We start from the raw sequence: 14,082 nt of genomic DNA, 5'->3' as shown, positions 1-14,082 counted from the left end.
GCCAGGGAGGACGTCCCCGGGCTCTGTGTGAGCCGCACTGCCTCTCACGGTGGACCTGCGAGCCGGGCCGGAGCACCTGCACTGGTGTTCTGGGCGGAGGGAAGTTGCTGAAGTTGCACCTTCCATGGGCTGCCCACCCCAGCTCCTGGGGCCCTCTGAGAAATCCCATTATTCCAGTCTAGGGGGCTTCACATCCCCAGACCCCTCATTTGCAGCCTGATGGTTATGCACCTGTTAGGGTCACTGCATGGACACAGACCGTGCTGAGGATGTCAGATTAGAGTGAAGTGACCATGACCTGGTTCAGCTGCGCCAGCCTTCCTGCACATCAGCGTCGCTGTTCCTTTCTCATCAGCACAGCCAGTGCCTATGTCTGTCCCCTGTCAGATGAAAGATGGCAGATATTCCCTCCCCAGACCCCCTCTGCTTCTCTTTTGGGAATCAGGCTTACTGTGGCCTCTGGGCTTCCAGTTCTGGTGGCCTTGATCCCTCCTCCTAAGGGACCCAAGGGTCAGTCCCCTTGGAGCTCTCAGCAAGGAAGACCTCACTGGACCTATGGGTCCTGGCCTGGAGGGTGGACCTCTCTGCTATTGGCCACTGAGCCAGGTCTGCTTCTGCCATGCTCCCCTAGTAGCAGCCTGACCATGAGGTTACACCCCTTACCCTGTCCTCCCACACTCCAAGTCTGCCTCTCCCTCCTCAGCCTGGGGTTCTGTTCTCTTGAGCCCTACAAAAAGTTCATACTCAGCCTGGGGTTCATTCTGCTCTTTAATCCTGTGACAGAAAGGCTGCGGAGGTTGTGGGAGCCTTGTAATGCTCATTTTACCTAAACTAACCTTTCTTAAATTGGGGGAGCCAGGGAAAGATGAAAGGAGAAACACGCACACACACGGCAATGTAAGTTAAAGAAAAAAACATTTACCAAGTCTCTAAATGTTGTCCTCGCCCCGCATCCTATTCTGCTGAATAAAGAAAACAGAGGTGCCTTCGGGCTTTTTAAAATCAAGTTTTTATTAAAAAGAAACCGTTTCAATCAAGCAAACAATTCACAAAGACATTTTCTAGAATAGTGAGAATAATAAAAACCATGATTTTTGGAGAGGCCGATTCCTTGCCAGGACCTGGGGTCGTGGGCTTGGCACCCATCATTCTTGCGCACCTCATGAACTGTAAGAGAGATCTTATCCCTTTCTGGAAATGAGCGAACGGGTTCAGAGAAGTCTAGTGACCTATCCAAGGACACAGAGCCCCTGAAAGGTAGCTCTGTTGTCTGCACCAAGTCTGTGTGACTCTGGCACCGTTCCCGGGGTCATTCACAGCAGGGCCCCGCTCAGACCTCGGCGGGCAGCGAGAGGAACACATGGAGTTTCTGACTTCCAGCACAAAGGGGCATCCTGCCTTGCGTTTTTGTTTCCCATTTCTGAGCATTCTCTCTGGATTACAGCTGTGACCGCCGTATCGCAGCGTGTTTGCCCAGCCTGGTTTGAGTTGTAAGCTGGTGAAATAGAAAAATCCTTGTGAAAATATGAACACACTTTTATTTACCAAAGGTAAATGAAACCTTTCACTGTTCTGAAGGGTTTCCATTTTTCTGTCTTTTGTCTCCTCCCTTTGATTACCCATAACATTAACCTTCAAACAACCTGGCAAATCCAAGTCTGATTTCCCGGCAGCCTCCTCCTTCAGCCGGGCAGGGCACCTGTTGCAGGCCCTCTTGGGATCACCAGGCAGAGAAGCTTCCCTGTGCTTCACACCCACCGACGCCTGTCCCCCCGTCCTGGGGGAAGGCAGTTCCAGGCTGGCCCATGGTCACTGTGAAGCGCTCCTACTTAACAATGCAAGTAGCCATCCCTCTGTCCAGCTGGCTTTGACGAGGCTCTGCCGCAGCTTCTTGCCCGTGGCTCTGTGATGGGGAAAAAAGGAAGGAAAAATGCGTTCCATGCAGGGCCTGTCACTGCCGTAGAAACAGCAGTATTATTTTCAGGGATGTTGCGTTAATAGGGGAAGGCTGTTTCTTGGAAAATACTGCCTTCAAGTACTGTGACTCTTTTCAGGTTATATAAAAGGGCATTAGGCAAACACTCAGAAATTCAGCAGCTTCCTTGGTTGGGAGTGTGGAGGGTGGGTGGACCAGCTCCTGTGCACCTCCAGCGGCAGCCACGCAGAATACGAATTGGCTGCAGTTACCGTCCTCATCAGCCCGCAGTCTGGATAGTATCAGCAACAGGAAAGGTTACAGCTTTTCCTGTGATGTATTGCTTCTTCAGAGAGTATTAAAGATGTTTTGAATCTATTTTTTTAGGAATCTTGAAACCACCAGTGGAACATTTTTGCTGTTGTGGGTAATGCACAACGTAGCAGCGTAGGAAGGCCGGGCCGCGAGAGGGACCCGAGGGTGTTGGAAGCACCGAAGACGGCGCCCGTTGTCGTTTTAACAGTGAGGAAGCAAGTGAGGCAGAGCATATGCTGAGGTGTGGAGCAGCTGCGACTGGGAAGCGTGTTATTTCTTTTATTTGCTGGGGGGCGGAGAAGAGGCAGACATCGCATCTCCTGGGAGTGGGCAGGATTTATTTATTGGGGAGTGCCAGAGGAAAAGTTCCGTCATCGTGGAAGGAATTCTCCAGCCCTGCTTAGTATTATTGTTTGGGCCTTTATTTATTTATTTTTTTCCTGCCTTGACACTCCCTGCCCAAAGCACAGATTCAAATAAAAATTGTAGCCAGAGCCAATGTCTTCGTAGTAGATGGTGGGACGGTGAATTTTACATGTCAACTTGACCAGGCCACAAGGTGCCCAGGTATTTGGGCCAAAGATGATCCTGGGTGTGTCCGTGAGGGTGTTTCTGGATGAGATTAAGATTCAAATCAGTAGACTGAGTAAAGCAGCTCGCCCTCCCCAATGTGGGAAGGCCTCATCCGATCAGTCAGTCGGCCTGAACAGAACAAAAGCTGACCCTGCTGTAAGTAAGAGGGGTTTCTCCTGACCGCCTTTGAGTTGGGACATTGGTCTTTTGCTGCCTTTGGACTGGAACTGAAACATCCGCTCTTCTTGGGTCTCAAGCCTGCAGGCTTTTGGACTGGAACTATACCAGTTCCCGCTCCTGGGTCTCCAGCTTGCTAACTGCAGATCGCGGGACTTCTCGGCCTCCATGGTTACAGGAGCTGATTCCTTATAATAAATCGTATATTAAATATATAATTTCTATCCTATTAGTTCCGTTTCTCTGGAGAACCCTGGCTGATATAGAAGGCATCCATTAAGGCAGGGGTTGAAATCTTAACATCTTTCCTGAACCCATAGCTTGATCAAGCTACCTGTGTCCTCTAGGAGAAGAAAGGGTGAATGAATCCCAAAGTATTTGGAAGGAGGCCAGAGAAAAGCTCTGCAGCCACCACTCCTCTCTGCTGAGAACATCAGAGGCCGTGAACTGTGTGAATAGAAATGAGGATGCCTTGCCAGACAGCCCCCTTTACAGGCAAATGCTGGTCCTTCCCCTCCAGGGGAACAGGGCTTGGAGCACCCTGGTCCCTCCTCCAAGGCAGCCAGATCCAGGCCTGGCAGCCACAGGCCCCTCGGCCCAGGGAAAGGCAACCTCTCTGTTGCAGGTGGGAGGCTCCAGCTACAGCCTCCAGCCATTGCTCCCTAGACGTGGTGTCCACTCCTTGCTCACCCCCTGCTAGAAGGTAAAGGAAAGCATACATGAAATGCTTTTAAGCAGCAGGTCTGTGACTCTTCCTGCAGCAGGTGAGGCTCTGAGCTAAATATGTCACACCTGGGGTCTTCTGCGGGGCTGGATCGAGAGCGGGCTTCGAGAGCGGGCTTCGAGAGCGGGCTTCGAGAGCGGGCTTCTCCTGCAGTGTGAAGGGTCTGGTTCCAGCCTGGGCCGCTGGGGAAATTTTGAGGGTGGTGGGTGTTCTCAGAGGGGTCTGGGGCCTCACAGTGATTGGAGAGTGGGGAGAAATGGGTGAGGGAAATGAGTCCACTCATGGAGGCCTTAGCTGTGACTCCTTTTGAAATCCGAGCATCCCAGGGATGGGGGCACTGACACTGATGTGAGGAAATTAGGCCCCAGGGCAGCCGAAGCAGGCCGTGCCCATGATAACAGGAGAGACTGCAGCCTAAAACTCTGAACTGACTGCTGGGGTGCAGAACACAGAGGGGAAGCCTCCTCCCCTTTGGTGAAAAATCAATGTCTGGTGTCAGGACTCCCCTATTAACAGCTTGATTAGAAAGGACTCAGAAGTTCCTTTGCCCTGGAATTGCACCAGGAAAAGAGAGATGGAAGCACGTCTGGGGCGCTGGTAAAGCTAACAAGGGCATTAAGTCCAGACTGCTTCATCCCAGCCTGTTAGTGCCTAGTTCACACTCCCAACTTCTCCTGAACACCTACTATGTACCAGGCCTTATCCTGGAAATAAGGCACGGTCTGTCCTCCAAGGAATTCATAGTGTAAAGTATGGGGTTGAGCAAATAGGACTTAGAGCCCAGTAGCTCATACAGGCTCCAGGGATTCCTGTGGGGCATGCTGGGGAACCAGGGGAAATGCATCTGACCCAGATGAAGGGAGGCCAGAGAAGGGAGCTGTCAGGGGAGGCTTCTCCGAGGGGAGGCCACTGAGCTGAGTCCCTGAGGATAAGATGGAGCGAGCCTCGGTGAGGGGGCCCAGTGGACACACAGAGGCCAGGCTTAGGCTGATGTGTGGAGATTGGACGCAGCAAACCACATGAGGGTGCTGGCAGAGCGTGAAGTGCCAGCCCAGGGGTGGTGAGAGGGGGCACCAGGAGGCCAGCGGGGCCCATCAGGGAGTTGGCACTCAATCCCTTCGACAATGGGATTGGAAGGTGTTAGGGAGGAGAGTGACATGGTCATATTTACATTTTAGAAAAAGAACTGCCTTGCCACACAAAGAACAGATTCAGATAGACACCCCAGGTGACACTCCTTGGAGGTCAGGAGAAGGCAGAGGTGAGGGTCAGGGAGGCCAGGGCTGCTAGAGGAAATATTTAGGAGGGCATCAGCAAGGCTGCTGGGGCATGGCGTGGGGGGACAGTTAAAGCCAAGTCCCAAATTCCTGCTTTGGGAACAGGATGGTGAGGCCAGCTCTGGGACAGAGCATACAGCAGAGGGAGCTGACCCAGGATGGGGAGGGAGAGAGCAGAGGCCAGTCCGGGACACACAGAGTGTGAGGTGCAGGCAGGACATCCAAGTGGAAGCGTCGAGTGGGCTTGTGAGCATCTGGAAAGGTGACAGTGATGTGGCAACTGGGCAACAAGACCAGATGCAGGAACAGGGTCCCCATCCAGAGGTGGGAGAGGGAGGCAGGAGAAGAACGTTCCAGAACCCGGATAAACATCATTGAAAGAGAGAAGGCCAAGCCCGCAGAGCCGGGTGTATAAACAGGCCAGTGTGTGCTGCCGCGATGGGAACTCCAGCATCCTGCTGGCTGGAGCGCTGCTGCCACTCTGACCAGTGCCTTCTACCCACGGGGATGACCCTGCATGGGAAGCCGGACTCCCGTCATGAAACCAGTGTTCAGGGAGCCAGGCGGAAGGTCTTTCTCATTGCTCAGGCTGGCAGCTTGAGGCACACACTTCCACCGCAGGAACATCCTTGGCCGGGGGACTGCAGTGCTCCAAGCCCCGGTCCCCTGGCAGAGAAGCATTTGCCTGTGAAGGGGGCTGGTCTTGGAAAGCGTCCAGTCTATGGGGCCCAGTTCTCACCCAGCAGCAGCAGCAGCAGCTGAGGAACTCTACAGCAGAGCGCCAGGTCCCACCCACAGCCTGCCAGAGCCAGACCTCCCAGGGGAGAGACTGGGGAAGACCTGCTGCTGACTTCCATCTGCTGATTCTCACATGAGGCCTAGCAGGGAGAAGCCTCTTGTCCAGGTTAGCTCAGGCCTCCTGAGTCCCTGCCTTCCTGAGCACGTTTGGCAATGGCCTTGGCAGGGGCTGAAACAGCAGTAACTGCAGTTAGGAGCACCTAGGAAGAAAAAAGGAAGAGAGGAGGGTGAGGAGAGGTAAGGGAGGAGAAGACAAGGAGGAAGAGGAAGAGCTCAGGAGGAGGAGGAGATGAGGGTGAGGGGAGGTGGGGGAGGAGTACGCTCAAGCCCTGGTGCTAATGGGACAGACCCCCCAGACAGGAAATGCAGACTGGAGAGAATGGAGGTGAATGGAGATGCCGAGCCCCCAGGAGAATAAGTAAGGGCATCAGTATATTTCAAGATGAAGAGAAGGCGCTGCCAAAATGAAGTGCAGCAGAAAGCTGCCCCTCTCCACTTTGGGAGTGCCCAGACAAGCTGCTGTGTGCACTGGCATCAAGTGGGCACCAAGGGGGGTCCAGCATACCCTCCTCCCTGTGGTGGTCAAATGCAGCTCACCATATCCAGGCGTCCAAATAGGGGCAGCTACCACATATCCCTGGGAGCGTGAAGGTGGAGACACTGGCCACCAGTATGACAGCTTGTGTGTAAATGTATGTAAGAACAGGACACATGAGAGAGAAAGTCCGGTCCAAAAGGCAGGTGCACAGTGGCCCCCACATTCATCCCCTTGGGATGTGCTGGAAGCCAGCTGGGCACCTGCAATGCACATCCTTCCAGCACCCTCTCATCAGGCCTGGGACACAGGGAACTGTGATTCTCATTTTGTAGATGAGGAAACTGAGGCTCAGAGACATTAAATCCTTGCCTGGGGCACTCAAGTAATGAAGGAACAGGGACTCAAACCCCTCACTCTTGATGCCCTGTTGTTCTGACCCCCAAAGGCATCACATTCCCTGTGCCCAGCACAACGCATCATCCCCTCTGTTCATGCCCACACCCCTCATCCTGAAGTCAGGACTCAGCCCCCTCCTCCAGGCAGCTTTCCTGGACTCACAAGGCCAGGATAGGCCACCACCATCCCGCTCACATCACAGCATGTGATCTCTCTGAGTTGCACCTGTTTTCTTACCTGACTCCACCGATCTGATCTGCTGGAGAGCCGAGACTTTGTCCTACCTAATCACAAAGGATGGACAAATGCGAGTGATGGGTCCCAAGAGGGACGAAGCATGGAAAACTCCCACTCGGGACCCTGGACCCTAGCCATCTCTTCTGGACTCTCCCAACAACAGGAGTGACTCCTCCCAGCCCTGAAGTCAGTGCGGGGCTTCCCCTGCCTGGAATGCTCAGTCTTTCCTTCACAGCCCAGCCTAAGGCCTGCTCCTCATCCCTGCACTTGGGGGCCTTTAGGACGCCTGCTGAGCATTCAACCGGACGCCAGCCATCTGCATGGGTAATAACACAGGGAGCTTCCACATATAGCACCCACGTGTTCCAGGCATGGTTCTAAGTCCTTTGCACATATTAGTTCATAATTCTATGGTGTAGGTACTTGAATTATCTCTGTTTAAGAGGTGAGAAAAGGAGGGCATGGAGTGGTCTGTGAGCTTGCTTGGCTTTCCTTACTTGAAAGTGGCAGAACTTGGATTTGAACCAGGCAGCTGGGCTCCAGAGTCCTACTCCTACCCACACCCCTGAGTGAGAAACCTTGTCCTGCCCTCAGGAGCTCACAGTCCTGGGTGAGACAGGCTTCTGCACGGTGACATGAGGAGGTGACAAGAGCTGGTCACAGGTGGACCCAGCGTGCAGGGGAGGAAGCTGTCCCACCCTGATCTCGGGTCTTAGATGGGACATGTCTCATGTGAGGTGGCCTGGGATGTGCTGGAATGTCTTTCCTTCCCCACCCTGGGGACCTGGCAGGTCCCAGGTTCCAACGGACCCGACTCGTGGTGCCCAGCATCCCTCATGGACCCTACAATGCTGGCCTGTCCCCTGCAATGGCGATGAGCCCTGGGAGCCATGCACCCAGGTTTACACGTTAGTGGCAGGAGGACAGTCCGCTGTCTGGGGAACAATATGTTTGCCTGCCCCTTGTAGAGGGAGCGAGCTCTGTTTTCTCCCTCCTGTAATTGTTACCATCTGTTTCCCTCCATCATGTTTGTTGATGTTTTCTTGTTTTAAAACTGAAATGAGTCAGATTGGAAGCTGATTTAGGAAAAAGTATCTGGGAGGAAAGCTCAAAGTGGCCATGGGGGACTCTGTGTTCTGGAGTCATCGGAAAAGAAAAGATTCTGTGGGGCCAGCAGAGGGGTGTCTGCCAGCTACTCCTGCCCTGTGGGGGCCGGAGTCCCCCCGCAGTCCGAGAAGGCTGGGGCTGTGTGGGTTTCTGTGGAATGCATGTGTGTGGGCTCAGTTATGTAAGTAGGTGAGTGGACATGTGCACACTTGTGCACCTGTGTGATAGTGTGTGCATATGTGAATGTGAATGTCATCCCGGGAGTAGGGTTGTACAGCGTGGACTGTGTGAGTGGTTGGCATCTTGTATTCAGAAGGAGGCAGATGCAGAAGGAGAGAGCTGCCAGCTAGCTGTGACCAAGTTCTGGGTTTGGAGGGTCCCCCATTTCTGCAGCTGACTTAAATGTGACCTCAAGTGAATCCATGAACTAACTCCCCATGAATAAACAATAGAAGAGAATTTTGAGGCCAGTGCTAATTCCAGATGAAGATGAATGAGTGGGTTGGCTGGGCTTACTTGGAGGTATTTATAGATGTGTCTCCAGGGAGAATGGCCCCTGGAGGTGATCCCCAGGCTTCTCACAAGGCGCCATTGGTATTCCACATGAGCTGTGCATGGCTGGAAGTCTAGCAATTACTACCTGGAATAGTCATCTCTGGGAGTTGTGACCCAAAATATTTGACCTGCACTCCCCTGCCTACCTCACCCAGCCCCACATATAAGCTTAGGGTTCCTCTGTGGGACAGGAGGCTTCAGGGTCCTGGAAGGACCAGGTACCAGATAGGAACTAGCTTCCTGAGCCATTAAAACAGGGCTTCAGCTGCCTTCTTATCAGGGATTTTACATCTCTGCCACCCCCCTTCCCAATCCCATGCTGATATCCACCAATTACCTGGACTCTTGCTTCTTTGTTGTCATTATTTAGCCAAAGAAAGATGCCCTGCGACATTGCCCCTCACTATCTGTATCTATGAGCCTGGTTCAGCTCTGTTACTTGACCTGCAATTCAGACCACCCGCCACCAGAGGTCGTGATGCTTTGGTCTCACAGCCAATAGCTACACTTCCCATAGATGTGGTTTCGAATTAGGATCCAGCCTGCTTTCCAGTCCTTTGCTTTTGTTTCTTGATAATCCACAGCCTGTGGAGGAGTCTCTGGCTGCAGCAACCCAGAGAAAACTGATGGAGAAAGACTGTGCCTTTGGCACAGCATCCTTCTTATAAAAGGCTACTTAATATTCCTGCATTCTCGGGTCCCCTAAAAGTACTAATAGCTGCCATTTGCTGAGCCCCTGCCTTGTCCCAGGTACTTTGCTAGGTCCTGGAAGTAGAAGATTCCCACTGCTTGTTGAAATCAGCCTTTCAAAGGAGGGATTGTCCTGCCTGCTTTATAGATGAAGGAGAGAAGCAGGGGCTGAGAGAGGTGGTATGACTTGTGCAAGGTCACAAGGCCAGTTAGGAGTGGGCCAGGTCTCAAATCCAGACCTGCTGACTGCTGGCCACAGCTCTGATCATTATGAAGAAGGGAGGCAAGTCCAGGAGAGCCAGGGTGCTGCCAGCTGGGAAATGTGAGCCGTGGTCATCCAGGCTGGTTGGGTTTTCACCAGACGTTCTCAGATCCTGCTCCTGCCCTTGAGCCTTTGATCCAGAGTTTCTCCTTCCTGGGAAGCCACATGGTCTGTGCTCAGCCTCACAGCAGGACACACGGGGTATAACCCACTCCACTTACTGTGATGTTTAGGAGCAAGCAAAGGAAACTTCTCGTGTCTGCATATTTAAATGCTTTTATTAAGTGGAACAAGCTATTTCTGAACACGAGAGTGGGCAATAGCCTTAGAGGAAATTAAAATGAACCATGACAATGGAAAATTGCACAGGGGCACGGTGGATTCTCCGGAGATAAATACAACAAGCCTTTCAACAGCATTCGGGAAAGACTAGAGATCATGGAGATTACGTTGTGAGAGGAAAAAAGCAAACCGTCAGAAAATTAGAGCTCAGGCTGGTGGGAGGACCCACTGGCGTGCTAGTCAGGTCTGTGGGTGCCTGTCTCCATTCAACACTCCCTGGGGTCTAGCGGGCAAGATGGAGCCAGAGAAACAACAGGCGGATCGATCTCCACTCGGTTCACTCAGCGTTTCTGAACACCCACTTTGTGCAGGCTGCGTGGATCTTATGGACTGAATTGTGCCCCCAGCACATTCACAGGTTGAAGCCCTAATTACCATTGTGATGGTGTTTGGAGATGGGGCCTTTGGGAGGTAATTAGGTTTTGATGAGATTGTGAGGGTGGGGCCCACCTGATGGGATTAGTGCTCTTGTAAGATGAACAAGAGACAACAGAGCTCACTGCCTGGTGAGGACACGGCAAGAAGGCAGCAGTCTGCAAGCCAGGAAGAGAGCCCTCCCCAGAACCTGCCCGTGCTGGCACCCTGATCTCAGAGGTCCCAGCCTCCTTGACTGTGAGGAATGCATTTCTGTTGTTTAAGCCAGTGGTCCCCAACGTTTTTGGCATCAGGGGCCGGTTTTGTGGAAGAGAATTTTTCCATGCATGGGGGTAGGAGGAGTTGGGGGGGCAGTTTCTGGATGAAACTATTCCACCTCCGATCATCAGACATTAGATTCTCATAAGGAGTACACAACCTGGATCCCTCTCATGCACAGTTCACAACAGGGTTCGTGCTCCTATGGGAATCTCATGCCGCCACTGATCTGACAGGAGGCGGAGCTCAGGCAGTAATGCCAACAATGGGGAGCAGTTGCAAATACAGATGAAGCTTCACTCACTCACCCATCACTCGCCTCCTGCTGTGTGGCCTAGTTCCTAATAGGCCACAGGCTGGGTCTGTGGCCCAGAGGTTGGGGACCCCTGGTTTAAGCCATCCAGTGATATTTTATTTTGGCAGCCTGAGCTGACTAATGCGGTGAGGAGCAGAGCTGGGCGCTTAGATCTTGGCCTCAGAGAACTCCCAAGCCTTGAGGGGCTGTCAACTGGACCATCTAAAGTTTCCATAGATATCAGCTGTTGTAATTATGATCCTGACTCTCCCACTAGCCTGTGCACTCCCCTAGGCCAGAAACTATTGATATCTGTGTCTCCAGAACAGGATTGCCTCTCAGTAAGTGTGGGGTGGGAGGGGGGCCGCGTTCCTTGTAGCGGCCCGTCCTACTCAGAGGCCCCGCCGCCTTGCCTGCGTGGATGACGCCCCTGCAGGCGATGGGCCCCAGCGCTGAGGGAGTGGAGCTGTGGTAGCCGGACCACACAGCACGTGCAGACAGAAGCCCTCCCTTGGACGTGAAGCGAGGAAACCTTGGCCTAGGCAGTCTGGGTTCCTGCTGAGCAGGGGACATCAGTGGAGGGCATTTGTCTGGGATCCCATCTCCAAGGGCGGGCCAGGCCCAACCTCCTCAGGAGTTGGCACCGTGGCTACCCAGCCTCTTGCAGAGAAGACCAGAGCCTCATGCTGCCCTGGTTACCCACAGCCCCGGTGTGCAGTGCCCATCCCTGCCCCGCTCCTCCCCAGCACCGCTCCTGGGGAAGGGAAGTATCTATCTGCCCCAAGAGGGCTGTTTCTGTGTCCCCTGCCTCTTCCACCACTGCTTAAGATCTCTCCGCTGTGCCTCTTGCCGTGGGCCTCCAGTGAATTTAGACGGCATCTGGCTGCCCCCGAGTGTTTCCTGAAGGCTGCAGAGCTGGGCTGCTGCTAAATACCAGCTCCTTTTAAACATCACTTTAACCACCTCAATTCTGAACCAAGGTGGGGCCAAAGAGAACACCACGCCCTCAGGACCCTGCCTGGCCACACGTGGCTCTCATTACAGACAGCCTAAGCAGGCACAAAGCAGCCAGCGCCCAGGAGCTGGAAGAAGGCACGCTGAGGCCCTCGCTGAGTCTTCTGGAACATTCCCACCGCAGAGCGGTCATTTCTGCCCAGCTCTGACCCCCATACCGTTCAGAATCTAGGCTACCGTCCTGAGACCCACACTCAGGCGCTGACTTGTTTGGGTAAGTCTTGAAGTCCCCACAATAAAACTGTAGTAGCTCCTTCGGTGCGCCTTGCGTCTGAGGAGCCGCCTCCGAGGCCATGTGTGCTGCCCTGTTTGTCTCTTTGTCTCGCTGCCCCTCGGTGTGACTCTGCCGCGTCCCCTCTCTTGTTAGGCGTCTAATAAGGTCGCTGAGGATGTCGTGTCAGGATTGTTGTGTGGCGTCAAGAGTCGAGCTCTCAGTCGACTCCATGCTCTGGGAGTCAGTGTCGTTAGTCACACAGCAGAGGTTTTACAATGTGGAGCTGTTCCCTTTTCCCAGTGAGTCTTTGTTTGTAATTTTTAAAAAAAAACCAGGAATGCTCTGCCCCTGATTAGAAAGGAGGAGGCCAGGAGTCTTTTTTTTTTTTTTTTGAGATGGAGTCTCGCTCTTGTCACCCAGGCTGGAGGGCAGTGGCACGATCTCGGCTCACTGCAACCTCCACTTCCCGGGGAGCGGGGCAGCAGTTCTGCTGCCTCAGCCTCCCGAGTAGCTGGGATTACAGGTGCCTGCCACTGCACCCTGCTAATTTTTGTATTTTTAGTAGAGATGGGGTTTGCCATCTTGACCAGGCTGGTCTCGAACTCCTGACCTCGTGATCCACACGCATTGGCCTCCCAAAGGGCTGGGATTACAGACATGAGCCACCGCGCCCAGCCCGAGCCCAGGAATCTTAATAAGCATGTTAAGCGACTATTGAGGAAGGTCACAAAGGGAGTCGCAGATAATGAATGGAGACTCAGTCTTGGGGTTTTTTCTGGCTCTGGGGGGTCCTGCACACAGGACGGCTTAGTTAATCCTAGAATGCCCTCTGGGGAGGCGCTGGGAAGGCCTTAGGGGGCAGAGGGGCCAGGGCAGTCCCTGGCCAAGCCGTTGTAAAGAGCCCGCTTCTTCCCCTGGGGTCGTTGGGAGTCATCTCCATGCAGGCCTGAGTCGCTGGGCTCACAATTAATGTTGAGGCCAGGCATGGTGGCTCACGCCTGTAATCCCAGTGTTTTGGGAGGCCAAGGTAGGAGGATCGCTTGAGCCCAGGAGTTTGAGGCTGCACTGAGCTGTGATGGCACCATTGTACTCCAGCCTGGATGACAGATCGACACCCTGTATCAAAAATAGTAGTAATAATGTTGGGTGTTCAGACTGTAGTCTCTGAGGGCCAGGCCCCATCCACAAATGATTCAGTAAGGGAGTCCACCTGTGGCCCCACACCGGCCCATAGCCCTGTACAGGGGACTTTTCCTCACCAGCTTCACTACGGATTTCAAATCTGAAAATAACAAAGGCTCCCGGAAATGGGCGTTGTGTGATGTGCGTCTGCGAGTCTACAGCTGACCCTGGGGAGGGCGGGGGTGGGCCTGGAGTCACTGCCCGCAGGGCCGGCAGTTGGAAAATGTCCTATCAAAGGCCAGAGCAGGGGCTGCCCCTGCCGTGCCCACCTCCCCGCCCACTCTGGCGACACGATTGGAGAGGGTCACCGTGCTCAGGAGGGCACTGCCTTGTCACCAATGCCGCGGTGACCAGAAACAGGCAGGGCGGCGGGGCCTCTGAGCAGGACGGGCCGCTACAAGGAACGCGGCTGTTGGGGGAGCGGTGCGGACTGATTGAAGGGGGATGAAAGGCCCGGCCCCGCTCTATGAGAGGTGCCCCTCGCTCTCCTCCACGTCCCTGTCTGTCCGTCTGGGCCACTGGCTCCCGCACATCACAGGCATCTGCTGAGGGCCAGGCCTGCCCTGCACCTTTCAGCAGAATGAAAGGGAAACTGATATCAGAGGGGAGCTGAAGCGCAGGAAAGGGCTCTTTCTTTTCAAAGACTTTCGTTTGTGATGGGCTTTTTTTTTTTTCTAGGTGATCTTATTTCAAAGCCCCTTTGAAAATTTTGTGGGTTTTGTAATGGATGAAAAGTTACTTGGAAATGGGACTAAGAAGTTTTCGGTTGAAAGTTGTTAGAGGAAAGTTGAAAGCTTTGAGTTGTAAGGTTCTGCCAGATTTATCATTTCCTTTGTCC

The 14,082-nt window shown here is 53.5% G+C and overlaps 1 protein-coding gene across 4 annotated transcripts in view; it reads left to right on the top strand.

The window, feature by feature from the left end:
- Window positions 1-14,082, top strand: part of KLHL29 (kelch like family member 29) — a 322,115-nt gene that overhangs the window by 229,751 nt on the left and 78,282 nt on the right. The window contains exon 1 of one of the 4 annotated variants that reach the window (XM_063790085.1): window positions 11,262-12,062. The exons of the other annotated variants lie outside the window; for them this stretch is intronic. The gene's annotated coding sequence lies outside the window, so the exon portion shown is untranslated. Of the gene's footprint in view, window positions 1-11,261; window positions 12,063-14,082 lie in introns of those variants that run through there. 4 annotated transcript variants of the gene reach the window in all.

Source organism: Pan troglodytes, chromosome 12 (assembly GCF_028858775.2).
Source record: "Pan troglodytes isolate AG18354 chromosome 12, NHGRI_mPanTro3-v2.0_pri, whole genome shotgun sequence".
NCBI classification, from domain to species: Eukaryota; Metazoa; Chordata; class Mammalia; order Primates; family Hominidae; genus Pan; species Pan troglodytes.
This window is presented reverse-complemented; position numbering and strand designations above follow the sequence as displayed.